The sequence below is a fragment of the Bombina bombina genome, chromosome 8 (assembly GCF_027579735.1).
Source record: "Bombina bombina isolate aBomBom1 chromosome 8, aBomBom1.pri, whole genome shotgun sequence".
Taxonomy (NCBI): domain Eukaryota; kingdom Metazoa; phylum Chordata; class Amphibia; order Anura; family Bombinatoridae; genus Bombina; species Bombina bombina.
In genome coordinates, this window is record NC_069506.1 from 259,581,784 (window position 1) to 259,599,735 (window position 17,952).

Sequence of the window (17,952 nt, forward strand, 5' to 3'; positions counted from 1 at the left end):
ACGGTGAGGAATCAGCCCAGAATTACATGGGAGGATCTTGTCAATGATTTCAAGGCAGCTGAGACCATAGTCACCAAGAAAACAATTGACAACACACTAGGCCGTGAAGGACTGAAATCCTGCAGTGCCCGCAAGGTCCCCCTCCTCAAGGAGACACATGTACAGGCCCGTCTGATGCTTGCCAATGAACATCTGAATGATTCAGAGGAGAACTGGATGAAAGTGTTGTGGTCAGATGAGACCAAAATCGAGCTCTTTGGCATCAACTCAACTCGCCCTGTTTGGAGGAGGAGGAATGCAGCCTATGACCCCAAGAACACCATACCCAATCAAACATGGAGGTGGAAACATTATGCTTTGGGGGTGTTTTTCTGCTAAGGGGACTGGACAACTTCACAAAACACACGCGAAGGCAACAAAGGAGTGGCTCAAGAAGAAGCACATTAAGGTCCTGGAGTGGTAACAAACAAAAAAAAGGCCCTATATGAATAGCCTAGCTACCCCTGGCAAAGTGAAATCCCAATCACTTCAATGAATACAGGTCTAAGATAACAAATCAGGGGAGCGCTACAAACCAGCAGCTATATAAGAGATCAAGTAGTACACAGAGTGAATACTCTAAAAAACGTACATACCTTAAAAGACTTATGTATATATATTGTATATATATATTTAATAAAAATGAAATTAATACAAATAAAAGAAAACCACCAGTGGTGTACAATATTAATCAAAAGTAAATATGGCTCTCTAAATGGAATCAGATTAAAACTGTCTGAGGATGGGACCATACAACTTCCTTTAAGTCAAAAACAGGCAGTTCATAAAAGGTATTGGTAAACGGTAAACGGATAAATTAAAAAACAGGCAGTTAAACTTGTATGGAGGGGCAGGATAAAAAGTTCAGCTGTTATTGATTGCAATGTATGTTTGTACACTCAGCTACCATACTTTACATCACTGGTGTCTGCTTGGTCCGTGACTCACTCTTTCCCAGAATCTGAAATCCTTGCCGATTTCTCCACTTCTATGATGTGTGACTTAGCTTACCCTTAGATCCGGCGTCCAGTATAACACCTCTCGAGACTCTGACGTTCTTTTCTGTGGGTTGCTTTTTCCGGGTCATGTGTTTAGGTCACAGGTTTTAGATGAACCAATGGAAGAAGCGGATTACTGGGTTGTTAAAAGCTGGTCTTTAAATGCAGAGTAGTAAGTGTACAAAGTATCCAGAAAAGATATATCAAATACTTAATGCATGAAATTCATCAGAGCGCTCTGATCTTGAAGTTAAAAACAGCTCTCCATCATCATCTACGCGTTTCAGCTTTGCAGCCTTTCTCAAGATGGAACTTTTTGACCCATACTCCCCTATTTATCCGTTAATTCCTTAATTGATGCTCTTCCTTCAGTTCTTGCTTAAAGGTGTAGCCTTTCGTTATAGCCATACTTAGAGACTTTTTCTTGGGGCCAACATATTTGTATGCTAAAAGTTACTTGTTAGAACAACAATTCTAACAAAAATGAATCTAATATTATTCTTGTAAGATAGAAGGGATTTTAAAACCATCTATTATTAAACTATTAATACAATGGAAAAAAAAAAATATGAACTAAATGTATACACACATACCCTTAAAAAATTGTGTTAACTAGTGTTTTAAATGCTAATATTATAATGTTCCCTCTGTGAGTTATTCCATAATGATATTCAAATCTAACTAAACTTTAAAAGTCTATATATAAACTTATACATTTAACCTAAAGTTTTCTTTCATATAGTGACTGATATTAGTGCTCAATTTAAATGTTACCCTCTATATCATTCCATAATGGAATTCAAATCTAACTCTACATTTAGTCCCCTAGGGTCTAAACTTTTAAATAAGAAAATAAGTTCTGCTTCTGCCCTTAGCAATTTTTTATTTATGTCTCCCCCCCTTGGGTCTTCCTTAATTTTTCTTATGCCCCAATATTTAAAATAACTTGTGCTTTGATTATGACATTCTTTAAAATGGCGAGATAACAGTTGACCCTCAAATCCATGTTCAATGTTAAGGAGACGCTCCCTTATTCTATCTTTCAAAGGGCAGGAGGTCTCCCCATAATATTGTTTTTTTACAGGAACATTGTGCTAAGTACACCACATTCCTATCTGAGCACCTAATGCAATCTCTTATCTCATACTCTTTGTTTGTTGAGCTAGATGTTACATATTTGGTTTTATTACTAAAACTACATGCTTTACACTCTATACATGGGTAAAAACCCATAATTTTTTTATTTTTCATATCAACCTCAATATATGCATTACTTAGTTTCCTTGACACACTAGGAGCTAATATAGATTTTAAATTCTTGGCCTTTTTAAAAACTATCTCTGGTCTGTCTGAAAGTAATTCACCCATAATTAGGGTCCCTTTGGAGTATGTACCAATGTTTAACCCCAAAGGAACAAGAAGTATTAAAACAACTTAGAAACAATAAAAATGTGGTCATAAAGCAGGCGGATAAGGGGTGTGGGATCGTTATTTTAAATTCAACAGATTATTTCAAAGAAGCAGAGAGATTATTGATTGATGAAAACACATATTAAAAGATAAAACAAAATCCATTTAGTAAACAAAAAATAGAATTGGAAGTATTATTGTAGCATGAGTATAAGAAAGGTATATTAAATGGAAAAGAATTTGAATTCCTTAATGAGAAATACCCAAGAAATCCTAAGTTTTACTATTTACCCAAAATACATAAAAGTCTCACCAATCCTCCTGGGAAACCTATTATCTCAGGTATTCAATCTTTCACTTCAAATTTGTCACAGTACATCGACCATTTTTTTACAAAAATATGTAGTGAAACTGGAGGCTTATCTTAAAGATTCAACGGATCTCCTTAACCTACTATCCAATATTGAATGGAACAATGAATATTTCCTCATAACTTGTGATGTATGCTCTCTGTATAGAAGTATTAAACATGAAATAGGAGTGGAAGCAGTGAAAGAAGCTATAGATTATTTTTTACATAAAGAGGGAGATATGCGTTTGGAACAAATTGACTTCATTAAACAATGTATTGAGTTTATTTAAAAAGATAATTATTTCAATTTTAATGGTCAATTTTTCCTCCAAGTACAGGGTGCGGCGATGGGCACCACATTTGCCCCTAGCTACGCAAACCTATTTATGGGCTATCTAGAAGATAAGGTCTTGTTTAGCGAAAATTGGGGGGCAAACTTGGTGCTCTATCGCAGATTTATCAACGATATTTTTATTATTTGGAGGGGGGGTATTGAAATATTTGAGTGTTTTATGGACGATCTAAAAAACAAATATTTTGGTCTAGATTTCACCTATAAAATCAGTAAAACCCATATAAACTATTTAGATTTAGATATAGATATTATAGAAGGTAATTTATATACTAAAAATCATTTTAAAGCAGTCGATTCGAATAAATATATACATAATGACAGTTGTCATTTAAAAAGATGGATCGACAATATACCTAAAAATCAGTTCACAAGAGTGAGAAAAAACTGCTCTAGACTTATAGACTTTGAGATACAAGCTGACCAACTAGAAACCAAGTTTAATCAGAGGGGATATGACAGGAAATTAAAAAAAGAAGCCAGGGAACTAGCAAGAGGAAGGGAAAGATCTGAACTATTAAAAAGGAAACCCAAAATAGATAAAACTAAGGATACCTGTATATTATGGACACCATTCATCACTGATTATAACACAAATCACAAAGAATTACGAAATATTTTTAATAAACATTGGTAAATACTCCAAAGGGACCCTATTATGGGTGAATTACTTTTAGACAGACCAGAGAGAATTTTTAAAAAGGCCAAGAATTAAAAATCTATATTAGCCCCAAGTGTGCCAAGGAAACTAAGTAATACATATATTGAGGTTGATATGCAAAATAAAAAATTGATGGGTTTTTACCCATGTATAGGGTGTAAAGCATGTAGTTTTAGTAATAAAACCAAATATGTAACATCTAGCTCAACAAACAAAGAGTATGAGATAAGAGATTGCATTAGGTGCACAGATAGGAATGTGGTGTACTTAGCACAATGTTCCTGTAAAAAAACAATATTTAGGGGAGACCTCCCGCCCTTTGAAAGATAGAATAAGGGAGCATCTCTTTAACATTGAACATGGATTTGAGGGTCACATGTTATCTTGCCATTTTAAAGAATGTCATAATCAAAGCACAAGGGATTTTAAATATTGGGGCATAAGAAAAATTAAGGGAGACCTAAGGGGGGGGGGGAGACATAAATAAAAAAAAAATTGCTAAGGGCAGGAGCAGAACTTATTTTCTTATTTAAAAGTTTAGAACCTAGGGGATTAAATGTAGAGTTAGATTTGAATTCCATTATGGAATGATATAGAGGGTAACATTAAATTGAGCACTAAAATCAGTCACTATATGAAAGAAAACTTTAGGTTAAATGTATAAGTTTATATATAGACTTTTAAAGTATAGTTAGATTTGAATTCCATTATGGAATAACTCACAGAGGGAACATTATAATATTAGAATTTAAAACACTAGTTAACACAATTTTTTAAGGGTATGTGTGTATATATATATATATATATATATATATATATATATATATATATATACATACATCTATTTATATGATATTATGATAATTATACACATGAAACATATACACTCTGGAGAATAGATATTATTATTAACCCATTCACAAAACACACAATTTCACAATTTGAGTAAATGTATTGGAATGATTTTTGCATATAGGTTTGCATTGCAAACATTCAGTTCATATTTTGTTTTTGTTTCTATTTTATTAATATTTTTATAATAGATGGTTTTAAAATCCCTTCTATCTTACAAGAATAATATTAGATTCAATTTTGTTAGAATTGTTGTCGTTCTAACAAGTCACTTTTAGTATACAAATATGTTGGCCTCAAGAAAAAGTCTCTAAGTATGGCTATAATGAAAGGCTACACCTTTAAGCAAGAACTGAAGCAAGAGCATCAATTAAGGAATTAACAGAGAAATAGGGGAGTATGGGTAAAAAAGTTCCATCTTGAGAAAGGCTGCAAAGCTGAAATGCGTAGATGATGATGGAGAGCTGTTTTTAACTTCAAGATCAGAACGCTCTGATGAATTTCATGCATTAAGTATTTGATACATCTTTGCTGGATACTTTGTACACTTACTACTCTGCATTTAAAAACCAGCTTTCAACAACCTGGTAATCCGCTTCTTCCATTGGTTCATCTAAAACCTGTGACCTAAACACATGACCCGGAAAAAGCAACCCACAGAAAAGAACGTCAGAGTCTCAAGAGGTGTTATACTGGACGCCGGATCTAAGGGTAAGCTAAGTCACACATCATAGAAGCGGAGAAATCGACAAGGATTTCGGATTCTGAGAAAGAGTGAGTCATGGACTGTCAAGGTGCCAGGAATCAGACTGAGACGAGAAGTTAAAAAATAATCACACCTTTATTAATAGCAAAAAATAATAAAGAGCCCACAAGTCAAATAACAAGCCAGGAGTCAAAACTAGAGCTGGTAGTCAGACAACCCGAGTCAGGAGCCAAAGTGAGTAGTCAGACGAGCCGGAATCAGGAACAAGGAGAACAGCAGAGTCAGGAACAAGCCAGGGATCAGGAACCAGGAGGGACGTCACACAGCCAGGTAATACACAGGAGCTCTCACAAACAGGTCTGAGAAAACGCAAGGGCAAAGCTTACTGAATAAAGGCCCTTTAAATAATTAGTGATAACATCACCATTCTGAGACTGTATCCTGTCTCACATGGATGATGTAAACCAGTCTGGCCATAAAAGGAAGTACAGGAAGTGAGCAGCATCTCCCAGAATGCACCAAAGTCAGCAAGAGAGGTGAGTAAAATGGCTGCCAGCAGCACATGGCAAACAAGTCAGGAAAAAACCCTGACAGTACCCTCCCCTCAACGACCCCTCCCCCGCGGGAGGACAAAAGGCTTATTGGGGAAACAGGCATGGAAGGCACGGAGGAGGGCGGGAGCATGAACATCAGAGGAGGGAACCCATGAACGCTCCTCTGGACCGTAGCCCCTCCAATGAACCAAATACTGTACGCGGCCCCTGGACATACGAGAGTCAATAATGCTGCTGACCTCATACTCCTCATGGTTGTCAACAATGATAGGACGGGGACGAGGCAACACAGTGGTAAACCGATTACAAACCAATGGTTTCAAGAGGGAGACATGAAAAACATTGGAGATGTGCATTGCAGGAGGAAGGTCAGTCAGAGTATTCGAAAAGGACCAACATAACGGGGAGTCAGTTTATTGGAAGGCACATGAAGGTTCAAGTTGTGGGAGGACAGCCAAACTCTCTCACCAACCTGGTAGGAAGGTGCAGGCAGACGCCTACGATCAGCCTGGAACTTTTGGCGCTGCATAGAATGATGAAGGCAATCCTGAATCTGCACCCACGTGGAACGGAGTTGCCGGAGATGCTCCTCCAAAGCCGGAATACCCTGAGACATGAATGAATCGGGCAACAAGGATGGTTGAAACCCATAATTCTCCAAGAACGGGGATAACTTGGAGGAAGCATTAATAGCACTATTACGAGCAAACTCTGCCCAAGGAAACAGTTCAGACCAATTATTGTGGCGATCTGAGACATAGCAACGGAGGAACTGTTCCAGAGCTTGATTAGACCGCTCCGTAGCCCCATTTGATTGAGGGTGATATGCCGAGGAGAAGGAGAGCTGGATCCCCATTTGAGCACAAAAGGAACGCCAAAATCTGGAGACAGACTGGCTACCCCGGTCCGACACTATCTCTTTGGGTAACCCATGTAAACGGAAAACCCCACGGGCAAAAATTGAAGCAAGCTCCTGAGCGGTAGGCAACTTCTTCAAGGGAATGCAATGTGACATTTTAGAAAAAGGGTCAACCACCATAAGGATAACAGTATTGCCATTGGAAACAGGGAGCTCGACAATGAAGTCCATGGAAAGATGTGTCCAAGGACGCTCACCATTAGCAATAGGTTGAAGAAGACCCACAGGAAGACGTTGAGGAGTCTTATTCTGTGCACAAACTGAGCAGGAGGCAACATACGCAGCAACATCAGAACGAAGACCTGGCCACCAGAATTGTCGAGTGACAGACCAAATCATTTGGTTCTTGCCTGGGTGACCTGCGGCTTTAGGATAGTGGTAAGTGTGCAAAAGTTTAGTTCGAAGATTCTCAGGAACAAAACACTTACCACTAGGTTTCTTAGGAGGTGCATTGGTTTGTGCAGCCAGGATCTCCTCCCCCAAGGGAGAAGTCAAATTAGTACATATGGTAGCCACAATATGGTCAGGAGGTATAACTGGAGTAGGTACAGATTCCTCCTTGGACAGAGGTGAAAATTGTTGAGAGAGGGCATCAGCCCTAACATTCTAACTACCAGGCAGGTAGGAGACCACATAATTAAACAGAGACAAAAATAGCGCCCATCTGGCCTGTCGGGGCGACAAACGTTTTGCTTCAGATAGATAAGTTAAATTCTTGTGATCAGTAAGAATGAGCACTGTCACGCTAGTACCCTCGAGAAGATGCCTCCATTCCTTGAGTGCCAAAATTATAGCCAGTAATTCCCTGTCGCCAATTTCATAATTGCACTCCGCTGGAGACAATTTCTTAGAGAAGAAACCACACGGATGCAAGGAACCATCAGGTGTACGACGTTGAGACAAGAGAGCACCTACTCCAGTCTCAGACGCATCGACCTCAAGAACGAAAGGCAGGACAGGGTTAGGATGAGCCAGAACTGGAGCAGCAGCAAAGGCAGTCTTAAGACTATCAAAGGCCTTAATGGCAGTAGGTGACCAATGGAGTGGATCATTCTCTTTACGGGTCATGTCTGTGATAGGTTTGACCAAGGAAGAAAAGTTTTTAATAAACTTTCTATAGTAATTGGCGAACCCCAAAAAACGTTGAATAGACCGAAGACCAACTGGGCGAGGCCACTGCAGAACTGCAGATAACTTGTCAGGATCCATGGAGAACCCTGCAACGGGGATAACATAACCTAGAAAGGTTACTTGAGTCTGATGGAACTCACATTTCTCAAGTTTACAAAATAGGCCATTCTCACGTAGTCTCTGAAGAACCCGTGTAACATCAGAACGATGAGCCTCAAGTGTGGGTGAGTGTATGAGGATGTCGTCTAAGTACACCACAACACACTTTTGCAACATATCTCGTAGGACATCATTAATAAGTTCCTGGAAAACAGCAGGAGCATTACATAGGCCAAATGGCATAATAAGATACTCATAATGCCCGCTCCTGGTGTTAAATGCTGTTTTCCATTCGTGGCCCTCCTTGATCCTAACGAGATTGTACGCTCCTCTCAAATCAAGCTTAGTAAAGACCGTAGCTCCCTTGAGGCGGTCAAAGAGTTCTGTAATGAGCAGAATAGGGTAAGCATTCTTAATGGTAAGACGATTAAGACCCCTATAATAGATGCATGGTCTTAACTCGCCACCCTTTTTCTTCACAAAGAAGAAGCCAGCCCCTGCAGGAGAGCAGGATTTGCGGATGATACCCCGCGACAGAGCATCGGAAACATACTCTTCCATAGCACAATTCTCTGCAACAGACAGAGGGTAAATCTGGCCCCGAGGAGGAATGGCTCCGGGTTGCAGGTCTATGGCACAATCGTAAGACCGGTGAGGAGGCAATGTACCGGCACGCACCTTGTCAAAAATGTCTAGGAACTCTCGGTACTCCTCTGGCAATTGAGATACTGAAGAAGTGCACAAGACTTTAACTGGTTTCTGAAAACAAGTGGAAATATATTGCGGAGACCTCGACAAAATTTCAGACCTGCGCCAGTCGAGACTGGGATTGTGCTTTTGGAGCCAGGGATAAACCAGAACAACCGGAAAATGCGGAGAGTTTATCACCTGGAACTGGAGGGTTTCAAAATGGAGAGCCCCAACAGCCATGGACAACGGAGCGGTTTCGTGAGTAACGAGTGCGGGCTGAAGGGGCCTACCATCAATGGCCTCAATAGCAAGCGGATCAGACCGAGGCAAAACAAGAATGGAGTGCTTCAATACAAATGTACTGTCAATGAAATAGCCTGCAGCACCGGAGTCAACAAGAGCCTGGGTGACTATGGAGGAGTCCACCCAGGAAAGGACAACCGTGACCAAAGGTTTCTCCTTTAGCGGTTCCGGGGACAAGGATAAACCACCTAAGGTCTGTCCCCGACAGGACCTTAGGTGTGAGCGTTTCCCTGCCGTGTAGGACAAGACTTCAAAAGGTGGCCCTGTAACCCACAATAGAGGCAGAGCCCCTCCCTCCTCCTAAAGGCCCTCTCCGCCGCGGAGAGATGTGTGAATCCCAACTACATCGGCTCAGCAGTACCTGGTGACTCGGAACCAGGAGGCATGGGAGGAGAGGGAGGCATGGGTGGGAACGAACATGTAGGAGACAACGTTACAGGAGGCTTCCGCAAGCGCTCCTTGAAAGAAGGCCTCTCACTTAGTCTGATGTCAATTAGGATAAAATAAGACACCAATGCCTCGAGATCTTCTGGTAAATCTCTGGCAGCAACTTCGTCTTTAATCGCATCAAAGAGCCCATGAAAGAAGGCAGCAACAAGGGCTTCATTGTTCCAGCCTACCTCTGCTGCAAGCGTACGGAACTCAATGGCATACTGAGCAACATATCTTGTACCTTGCTGAATGGACATGAGTCGTTTAGCAGCAGAGGAGGAGCGAGCTGGAACATCAAATACCCTTTGAAAGGAGGCCACAAATTCAGGGTAATTTGAAATCACAGGTTTTTTAGTCTCCCACAAGGGATTAGCCTAGGCAAGAGCTGTGTCAGAGAGTAACGAGATGAGAAATCCCACCTTAGCTCTGTCAGAGGGAAACGCCTGAGGTAACATCTCAAAGTAAATGCCCACCTGGTTCAAAAACCCTCTGCACTGATTAGGATCGCCTCCATATCGCTGAGGTAGAGGTGCAGGACCAGACAAGCTCCTGGTAGGACTAGGTGCATCAGTGGAAACAGGAGCAGCCATAACTTGCGGGACACTTTGGTCCAAATGTGCAGTGCGAGTCAGCAGGGTTTGCAGGGCTAGTGCAAATTGATCCAAGCAGGGATCCTGTTCATCCATCCTGGAAATTATGGCAGGTAAAGGTGGATTATTAGCACCATCAGGATTCATGGCCCTTGCGTAATGTCAAGGTGCCAGGAATCAGACTGAGACGAGAAGTGCAAAAATAATCACACCTTTATTAATAGCAAAAAATAATAAAGAGTCCACAAGTCAAATAACAAGCCAGGAGTCAAAACTAGAGCTGGTAGTCAGACAACCCGAGTCAGGAGCCAAAGCGAGTAGTCAGACAAGCCGGAATCAGGAACAAGGAGAACAGCAGAGTCAGGAACAAGCCAGGGATCAGGAACCAGGAGTAATACACAGCCAGGTAATACACAGGAGCTCTCACAAACAGGTCTGAGACAACGCAAGGGCAAAGCATACTGAACAAAGGCCCTTTAAATAATAAGTGATGACATCACAATTCTGAGACTGCGTCCTGTCTCACATGGATGATGTAAACCAGTCTGGCCATATAAGGAAGTACAGGAAGTGAGCAGCATCTCCCAGAATGCACCAAAGTCAGCAAGAGAGGTGAGTAAAATGGCTGCCAGCAGCACATGGCAAACAAGTCAGGAAAAAACCCTGACACGGACCAAGCAGACACCAGTAATGTAAAGTATGGTAGCTGAGTGTACAAACATACATTACAATCAATAACAGCTGATCTTTTTATCATGCCCCTCCGTTTATTAATATTGTACACCACTGGTGGTTTTATTTTATTGGTATTAATTTCATTTTTATTAAATATATATATATATATATATGCAGTATATATACATAAGTCTTTTAAGGTATGTACGTTTTTTAGAGTATTCACTCTGTGTACTACTTGATCTCTTATATAGCTGCTGGTTTGTAGCGCTCCCCTGATTTGTTAGCTAAGGTCCTGGAGTGGCCTAGCCAATATCCAGACCTTAATCCCATAGAAAATCTGTGAAGGGAGCTGAAGGTTCGAGTTGCCAAATGTCAGTTTTGAAACCTTAATGACTTGGAGAGGATCTGCAAAGAGGAGTGGGACAAAATCCCTCCTGAGATGTGTGCAAACCTGGTGGCCAACTACAAGAAACGTCTGATCTCTATGATTGCCAACAAGGTTTTTGCCACCAAGTACTGAGTCATGTTTTGCAAAGGGGTCAAATACTTATTTCACTCAATAAAATGCAAATCACTTGTTGTTATTGTGTCTCTCACTGTTCAAATAAAACTACCTTTAAAATTATAGACTGATCATTTCTTTGTCAGTGGGCAAACTTACAAAATCATCAGGGGATCAAATATTTTTTCCCTCACTGTAATACACACAGAGAGAAGCACACTCTCAGTAACGAACAACCAGGACAATGTGCTTAAAGGGATATGGCTGCACCTCACTGATGCCAAAAGGAGGCTGAAACGATTGTCTTTGGTTGTCATTTCCCTTGTTCAGAGGATAATTGCCTGGTATTTTGGCGCTGGAATGACCTTGTTAGATGGGAATAGACTGATATACTTCAGGAACTTTTTCCTCTGTAAAAGCACAATTGGGCTAAAAGAAGCTACTCCCAGGTGGTAAACTGGCTATAGAACAAACCACTGAGCTGTTATTCACTCCTGGCAGATTGCTTCTCTTTCTATTTATATTCAGTGATAGAATTTGCTAAATAACATGGTAGATAATTAAATGGATGAAACAATCAATAGCCTTAAAAGGGCAACAAAGTAAAATAGTAAAATAACCAAATATGATATTCATCCCTATACTGTGAAAAAAAATTACTTATTACATAATCAAACTGAGAATTAAATGGGACAATGTTCTCAAGCAAGGACCCAAGAACAGTTGAAAGTGGCTGGGTTCTTTCTCTTCCACCCCCACTGGAAAAGTTGAGTTTTGCCCTCAAATTACACTATATGCGCAAAAGTATGTGAACACCTTTACTAATTATTTAGTTCAAGTGTTTATGCGAGTTCCACTGCAAACAGATGCATAAAATCCAATACTTGTTGTATTAAAGAACTAACGGCTAGATTTAGAGTTCTGCGGCCAAAGGGGTGCGTTAGCTACGCATGCTTTTTTTCCACCGCTGGTATTTAGAGTTCACAGAATGGCTGCGTTAGGCTCCAAAAAAGGAGCGTAGAGCATATTTACCGCCACTGCAACTCTAAATACCAGCGTTGCTTACGGACGCGGCCAGCTTAAAAAACGTGCTCGTGCACGATTCCCCCATAGAAAACAATGGGGCAGTTTGAGCTGAAAAAAAACCTAATACCTGCAAAAAAGCAGCGTTCAGTTCCTAACGCAGCCCCATTGTTTACTATGGGGAAACACTTCCTATGTCTGCACCTAACACCCTAACATGTATCCCGAGTCTAAACACCCCTAACCTTACACTTATTAACCTCTAATCTGCCGCCCCCGCTATCGCTGACCCCTGCACTTTATTATTAACCTCTAATCTGCCGCTCCGTACACCACCGCAAGCTACATTATAGCTATGTACCCCTAATCTGCTGCCCCTAACACCGCCGACCCCTATATTATATTTATTAACCCCTAATCTGCCCCCCACAACGTCGCCGCCAGCTACCTACAATAATTAACCCCTAATCTGCCGATCGGATCTCGCCGCTAGTCTAATAAATGGATTAACCCCTAAAGCTAAGTCTAACCCTAACACTAACACCCCCCTAAGTTAAATATAATTTAAATCTAACAAAATAAATTAACTCTTATTATATAAATTATTCCTATTTAAAGCTAAATACTTACCTGTAAAATAAACCCTAATATAGCTACAATATAAATTAAAATTATATTGTAGCTATTTTAGGATTAATATTTATTTTACAGGCAACTTTGTAATTACTTTAACCAGGTACAATAGCTAAAATAGTTAAAATAATTACAAAATTACCTGTAAAATAAATCCTAACCTAAGTTACAATGAAACCTAACACTACACTATCAATAAATAAATAAAATAAAATACCTACAATTATCTACAATTAAACCTAACACTACACTATCAATAAATTAATTAAATACAATACCTACAAATAACTACAATTAAATAAACTAACTAAAGTACAAAAAATAAAAAAGAACTAAGTTACAAAAAATAAAAAAATATTTACAAACATTAGAAAAATATTACAACAATTTTAAACTAATTACACCTACTCTAAGCCCCCTAATAAAATAACAAAGACCCCCAAAATAAAAAAAATGCCCTACCCTATTCTAAATTTAAAAAGTTCAAAGCTCTTTTACCTTACCAGCCCTGAAAAGGGCCATTTGCGGGGCATGCCCCAAAGAATTCAGCTGATCGGAACAGCCAATAGGATGCAAGCTCAATCTGATTGGCTGATCGGATCAGCCAATCGGATTGAACTTGAATCTGATTGGCTGATTCCATCAGCCAATCAGAATTTTCCTACCTTAATTCCGATTGGCTGATAGAATCCTATCAGCCAATCGGAATTCGAGGGACGCCATCTTGGATGACGTCCCTTAAAGGAACCTGTAGAAGATGGATGGATCCGCGCTGGAGGTCTTGAAGATCAGCCGGTTGTCATCTGATTGAAGAACATAGAAGATGCAGCTTGGAAGAAGATGTTTGCCGGTCCGGATGTCCTCTTCTGCCCGCTTGGATCAAGACTTCAGCCGGAGGATGGACGTCACTCTTCAGCCCCCGCTTGGGCTTGGATCAACACTTCGGAGGCTTGGATCAAGACTTCCGAGGACGGATCGGTGAACCTGGCATGGTGAAGATAAGGTAGGAAGATCTTCAGGGGCTTAGTGTTAGGTTTATTTAAGGGGGGTTTGGGTTAGATTAGGGGTATGTGGGTGGTGGGTTGTAATGTTGGGGGGGGTATTGTATGGTTTTTTTTACAGGCAAAAGAGCTGAATTCTTTGGGGCATGCCCCGCAAATGGCCCTTTTCAGGGCTGGTAAGGTAAAAGAGCTTTGAACTTTTTAAATTTAGAATAGGGTAGGGCATTTTTTTTATTTTGGGGGGCTTTGTTATTTTATTAGGGGGCTTAGAGTAGGTGTAATTAGTTTAAAATTGTTGTAATATTTTTCTAATGTTTGTAAATATTTTTTTATTTTTTGTAACTTAGTTCTTTTTTATTTTTTGTACTTTAGTTAGTTTATTTAATTGTAGTTATTTGTAGGTATTGTATTTAATTAATTTATTGATAGTGTAGTGTTAGGTTTAATTGTAGATAATTGTAGGTATTTTATTTAATTTATTTATTGATAATGTAGTGTTAGGTTTAATTGTAACTTAGGATAGGATTTATTTTACAGGTAATTTTGTAATTATTTTAACTATTTTAGCTATTGTACCTGGTTAAAATAATTACAAAGTTGCCTGTAAAATAAATATTAATCCTAAAATAGCTACAATATAATTTTAATTTATATTGTAGCTATATTAGGATTTATTTTACAGGTAAGTATTTAGCTTTAAATAGGAATAATTTATTTAATAAGAGTTAATTTATTTTGTTAGATAAAAATTATATTTAACTTAGGGGGGTGTTAGGGTTAGGGTTAGAATTAGCTTTAGGGGTTAAAAAATGTATTATAGTAGCGGTGAGCTCCGGTCGGCAGATTTGGGGTTAATGCTTGAAGTTAGGTGTCGGCGATGTTAGGGAGGGCAGATTAGGGGTTAATACTATTTATTATAGGGTTATTGAGGCGGGAGTGAGGCGGATTTGGGGTTAATAACTTTATTATAGTAGCGGTGCGGTCCGCTCGGCAGATTAGGGGTTAATAAGTGTAGGTAGGTGGCGGCGACGTTGGGGGGGGCAGATTAGGGGTTAATAAATATAATATAGGTGTCGGCGGTATTAGGGGCAGCAGATTAGGGGTACATAGGGATAACGTAGCTGGCGGTGGTGTACGGAGCGGCAGATTAGGGGTTAAAAAATGTAATAGAGTGGTGGCGATGTGGGGGGACCTCGGTTTAGGGGTACATAGGTAGTTTATGGGTGTTAGTGTACTTTAGAGCACAGTAATTAAGAGCTTTATAAACCGGCGTTAGCCCAGAAAGCTCTTAACTCCTGGTTTTTTTCTGCGGCTGGAGTTTTGTCGTTAGATTTCTAACGCTCACTTCAGCCACGACTCTAAATACCGGCGTTAGAAAGATCCCATTGAAAAGATAGGCGGCTAGATTTAGAGTTCTGCGGCCAAAGGGGTGCGTTAGCTATGCATGCTTTTTTTCTGAAGCTGTTCCGATCAGCCAATAGAATGGAGCTCAATCTGATTGGCTGATTGGATCAGCCAATCGGATTGAACTTGAATCTGATTGGCTGATTCCATCAGCCAATCAGAATATTCCTACCTTAATTCCGATTGGCTGATAGAATCCTATCAGCCAATCGGAATTCGAGGGACGCCATCTTGGATGACGTCATTTAAAGGAACCGTCATTCGGCGAGTAGGCGTCGGTTCAAGAGGATGGATCCGCGTCGGCTGGGAAGAAGATGGCTCCACTCCGGAAGAAAGAAGATTGAAGATGCCGCTTGATAGAAGACTTCCGACTTCAGCCCGATGATGGAGTTCTTCAGCCGCCGCTTGGATCAAGACTTCTGACCCTCTTCTGGACCGATCGCTTAACCCGGTGAGGTGAAGACAAGGTAGGGAGATCTTCAGGGGCTTAGTGTTAGGTTTATTTAAGGGGGGTTTGGGTTAGATTAGGGGTATGTGGGTGGTGGGTTGTAATGTTGGGGGGGTATTGTATGTGTTTTTTTTTACAGGCAAAAGAGCTGAATTCTTTGGGGCATGCCCCGAAAAGGGCCCTTTTCAGGGCTGGTAAGGTAAAAGAGCTTTGAACTTTTTTAATTTAGAATAGGGTAGGGCATTTTTTTATTTTGGGGGGCTTTGTTATTTTATTAGGGGGCTTAGAGTAGGTGTAATTAGTTTAACATTGTTGTAATATTTTTCTAATGTTTGTAAATATTTTTTTATTTTTTGTAACTTAGTTATTTTTTGTACTTTAGTTAGTTTATTTAATTGTATTAATTTGTAGGTATTGTATTTAATTAATTTATTGATAGTGTAGTGTTAGGTTTAATTGTAGATAATTGTAGGTATTGTATTTAATTAATTTATTGATAGTGTAGTGTTAGGTTTAATTGTAACTTAGGTTAGGATTTATTTTACAGGTAATTTTGTAATTATTTTAACTATTTTAGCTATTAAATAGTTCTTAACTATTTAATAGCTATTGTACCTGGTTAAAATAAATACAAAGTTGCCTGTAAAATAAATATTAATCCTAAAATAGCTATAATATAATTATAATTTATATTGTAGCTATATTAGGGTTTATTTTACAGGTAAGTATTTAGCTTTAAATAGGAATAATTTATTTAATAAGAGTTAATTTATTTCGTTAGATTTAAATTATATTTAATTTAGGGGGGTGTTAGTGTTAGGGTTAGACTTAGCTTTAGGGGTTAATACATTTATTACAGTAGCGGCGAGATTCGGTCGGCAGATTAGGGGTTAATAATTGAAGTTAGGTGTCGGCGATGTTAGGGAGGGCAGATTAGGGGTTAATACTATTTCTTATAGGGTTATTGAGGCGGGAGTGAGGCGGATTAGGGGTTAATAACTTTATTATAATAGCGTTGCGGTCCGGTCGGCAGATTAGGGGTTAATAAGTGTAGGTAGGTAGCGGCGACGTTGGGGGCGGCATATTAGGGGTTAATAAATATAATATAGGGGTCGGCGGTGTTAGGGGCAGCAGATTAGGGGTTCATAGGGATAACGTAGGTGGCAGCGGTGTGCGGTAGACAGATTAGGGGTTAAAAAAGTTTAATTGAGTGGCGGCGATGTGGGGGACCTCGGTTTAGGGGTACATAGGTAGTTTATGGGTGTTAGTGTACTTTAGAGCACAGTAGTTAAGAGCTTTATAAACCGGCGTTAGCCCAGAAAGCTCTTAACTACTGACTTTTTTCTGCGGCTGGAGTTTTGTCGTTAGATTTCTAACGCTCACTTCAGCCAAGACTCTAAATACCGGCGTTAGGAAGATCCCATTGAAAAGATAGGCGGCTAGATTTAGAGTTCTGCGGCCAAAGGGGTGCGTTAGCTATGCATGCTTTTTTTCTGAAGCTGTTCCGATCAGCCAATATTGAATATTGAAAAGATAGGATACGCAAATGGCGTAGGGGGATCTTCGGTATGGAAAAGTCGCGGCTGCAAAGTGAGCGTTAGACCCTTTCCTGACTGACTCCAAATACCAGAGGGCGGTAAAAACCAGCGTTAGGAGCCTCTAACGCTGGTTTTGACGGCTACTGCCCAACTCTAAATCTAGCCGAGGATACGCAAATGGCGTAGGGGGATCTGCGGTATGGAAAAGTCGCGGCTGCAAAGTGAGCGTTAGACCCTTTCCTGACTGACTCCAAATACCAGAGGGCGGTAAAAACCAGCGTTAGGAGCCTCTAACGCTGGTTTTGACGGCTACCGCCCAACTCTAAATCTAGCCGAGGATACGCAAATGGCGTAGGGGGATCTGCGGTATGGAAAAGTCGCGGCTGTAAAGTGAGCGTTAGACCCTTTCCTGACTGACTCCAAATACCAAAGGGCGGTAAAAACCAGCGTTAGGAGCCTCTAACGCTGGTTTTGACGGCTACCGGCCAACTCTAAATCTAGCCGTGTTTCAACTCAGTGCCCCAACTTTGTGACTACAATTTGGGGAAGGCTCTTTTCTTTTCCAGCATGACAGTGAACCTGTGCACTAAGTGATGACATGATTTGATGAGTTTTGTGTGGAGGAACTTGAGTAGTC